The sequence below is a fragment of the Coenobita brevimanus genome, chromosome 95, assembly GCF_032717465.1.
Source record: "Coenobita brevimanus isolate Jiangsu-jjx chromosome 95, ASM3271746v2, whole genome shotgun sequence".
Classification (NCBI taxonomy): domain Eukaryota; kingdom Metazoa; phylum Arthropoda; class Malacostraca; order Decapoda; family Coenobitidae; genus Coenobita; species Coenobita brevimanus.
The window spans coordinates 20,219,211-20,222,785 of NC_137048.1; the positions used below are offsets into that span (position 1 = coordinate 20,219,211).

General features: G+C 37.7%; 1 non-coding gene across 1 annotated transcript; it reads right to left on the reverse strand.

Annotated features, from left to right (window-relative positions):
• Window positions 1-258: 258 nt before the first annotated feature.
• LOC145413321 (5S ribosomal RNA) lies at window positions 259-377 on the reverse strand. Its single transcript, XR_013899720.1, has one exon. It is a non-coding gene; the product is annotated as a 5S ribosomal RNA (ribosomal RNA).
• Window positions 378-3,575: the final 3,198 nt, after the last annotated feature.

The window sequence follows — 3,575 nt, forward strand, 5'->3', positions numbered from 1 at the left end:
TATCACCCTCCATTCGACAAAACGACCATGCAGTACTAAATTGCAAATTCAGGATTGCATAGGACATAGTTAACAGCAATGAAACTTACAAAAAGAGCCTGAACTATAAAAAGGGAAACTATCGTGACCTAAAGAAGTCCATCCATCCATTGCCAGACGCCATGTATCCCAAACGGGGTGGACAAGGGCTTAGAGTTAATTGTTTTACAGGGAGGGGCACTAATCCTCCACCAACCCCACTTGACACATACGGAGTTAGGCCAACAGCATCTGGTGTTCCCAGGCGGTCACCCATCCAAGTACTAACCAGACCCAACGTTGCTTAACTTCGCTTATCGGACGGGAAGCGGTGTACTCAACGTGGCATGGCCGTTGCTTCTTAGAAATTGATTGGGAAAAGGAGATTAGAGGACAAGATTTAAATGTTATATATAAAAAATTTTGTGAACTTTATGAAATAGGAGTCCAGAAGTACATTCCACAGCACAAAGAAGCGGAAAAGAAAATAAAGAAATGGTTCAATACTGAATGTAAAAAATCAAAAGAAAAAAGAGATTTGTTGTGGAATAGATACAGAAGACACAATAGTGAAAGGGCATATAACAACTATAAACAGGCAAGAAACAATTATACAAGAATAAGGAGGAAAGCCCAAAAACAGTTTGAGGAGGATATCATAAATAAAAGTAGTGATCAACCGAAGCTATTTTACAGCTACATCAGAAGCAAAACCAAAGTAAAAGATAAAAAACAATCCATTAAGGATGAGGGAATCACCTATACACAAGAGAAGGATATTAATTTTGTGAAGCACTAAATAAGAATTTCCAATCATTTTTTACAGAAGAAAAAAAAATTGAGAGGGATGATGTGGAACATGCATCCAAACACATACCACCAGATATACAAATATCAGAAAAAGAAATACAGGAGGAGTTAAGTAAATTAGACAAAGGAAAAGCAAATGATCCTGATGAAATATCATGTTGAGTCCTACATGACTGTGGAAAGGAGTTAAGTAAACCATTATCTTTAATATTCAAGAAATCCTTGAGAAAAGGTAAACTACCTGATATTTGGAAGAAAGCAAACACTGTTCCCTTATTCAAGAAAGGGAATAGACAATATCCACTCAACTACCGACCAGTATCACTAACCTGTGTTGTAACCAAGGTATTAGAAAAGCTTATAAGAAAAGCTTTTGAGTAAATCATCTAGAACAGTGGTTCTCAATTGGTGGTCCAAGGACCATTGGTGGTCCATGGTAACTTTGTGGGTGGTCCACAGGACGTTCACTCTATTTGGTAATAAACTGGAGATTGGTGCATATATTTTTTAATTTATTGAAAATTCAGTATAACAAATTTTATCAAAATAAATAATTAGAAAATCATTTGATTGTATTATTCTGATTCATTATTCTGGTATGATTGGTACTTACCCAAATCCGTCAACACATGCAGTCAGATGTCCTCTGCCGTTTGCATCAACTTCCATGTGTGAGAGCAGATTTTCATGTTTGTTGCACATTAAGTCCAAACAGGTGAATCGGCTTTCAGTGGAAAGCGATATTCATTGTGCATTATCAAGTACCACTCCTAACATTGAAAAGCTTGTCAGTGAGAAGAAAATCCAAAAGTCTGGTTGCAAAGAAAAAAAGTTAGTTGTATAGTCCTACATAATTTCAAAATTCTGTTTGTTAGAAATAAATTTCACAACCAAATGTTAGGGAAGTATTCATTATTTCCTGGAAATTATGTTTGGAAGAAATATATTTCAGACCAAAATGTCAGCTGTCTACTATTTTATATCATTTCTCGAAATTTTGTTTGTAAGAAATATATTTCTAACCAAAATGTTTGTTGTCTATGTTTTATCATTACTCAAATATGAAATAGTCCACGATATTCTTTTTTAATTGGGCTGGTGGTCCATGGCCTGAAACGAGTTGAGAACCACTGAGCTAGAAGAACACAATATGATAACAGAAAGAGTTTGGTTTCAGAAAAGGAAAATCATGTGTTACTAATCTGTTGAGCTACTATGACAGAGCAACAGACACATTACAGAAAAGAGAAGGATGGGTGGACAGTATCTGTTTAGATTTCAAGAAGGCATATGACACAGTACCGCACCAAAGACTTTTATTGAAACTGTATCATCAAGGAGGAATCCGAGGCAAACTGTATTGTTGGATACAAGATTTTCCCAGAAAAAGAGAAATGAGAACAGTACTAAAGAGAAATTACTCATCATCGAGAGAAAAGACTAGCGGAGTTCCTCAGGGCTCAGTGCTGGCACCAATCATGTTTTTAGTGTATAGAAATGATATAGACAGTAAAATTGGAAATGAAAGCTATCTAAATATGTTTGCTGATGATGCAAAAATACAAAGGAGAATTACTAACATAGACTCTTGTAAAGAGCTACAAGAAGAGTTTAATAAACTTCATGAATGGAGCAATACATGGTCAATGGAATTCAATGTGGACAAGTGTCATGTAATCAAGTTTGGTAAAAGTGGAAAAAGACCTGATTGGGATTATAAGTTAGGAAATAAAACCCTACACACATCAGAAAGAGAGAAGGACCTAGGTGTGATTATCAGTAACAGACTATCTCCAGCTGACCACATCAGTGAGAAGGTACGGAACATGTATACTATCTATCTATCTATCTATTGCCAGACGCCTCAATCCCGTTTGGGGTGGCCACAAAGAAATCGCCTCAACGTCGCCCTGTCCCCCGCCATTTCACTGCCCTGCTCCCAACTCACACCCCCCTCTCTCATATACCTCTCCACCCCATCCCTCCATCACATCCTCGGCCTCCCCCTCCCTCTTCCCCCCTCCACCCACGCACATACACTCTCTTCGTCAGTCTCCCACCCTCCATCCTCTCCACATGGCCAAACCACCTCAGTGTGTTCCTCATAACGCTTCCTATCACATCCACATCCACACCACAACGCTTCTTTATATCCTCATGCTAAGAAAGATAATAACATCATTCATCAGACCAACCCTGGAGTATGCATCAGTAGTCTGGAGTCCTCATCTCAAAAAACACATAGGCAAGATTGAAAAAGTACAAAGGGTCCAACAAGATGGGTACCAAGCTTAAGGGATCTAAGCTACGAAGAAAAACTATAAAAAAAAAAAAAAACTGAATATACCAACACTACAAGAGAGAAAGAAAAGAGGTGACATGATTATGGTATATAAATGAATATCAGGGAAGGAGAAAATAGACATAAATGATTACATAACCTACTGGGATGCATCAGCAAGAGGACACTGCAAAAAACTGCATAAAAAGAGAGGCGATAAAGACGTAAGGAAATTTAGTTTCCCAAATAGGGCAATTGATCAGTGGAATGCACTACCGAATGAAATAGTGTGTGCCAAACAATTCGCAGATTTAAGGATACTGTATGTACGATAAAAATGGTTTAAGACACGGGACAGAACGAGCTTGACTTATTCCTGTAAAGATACAATTAGGTAAGAATACTACAAACCCCTTCTGCATCACAGTTTCTAGACACAGTATCTCAGTATCCAAGCCATCTTTAG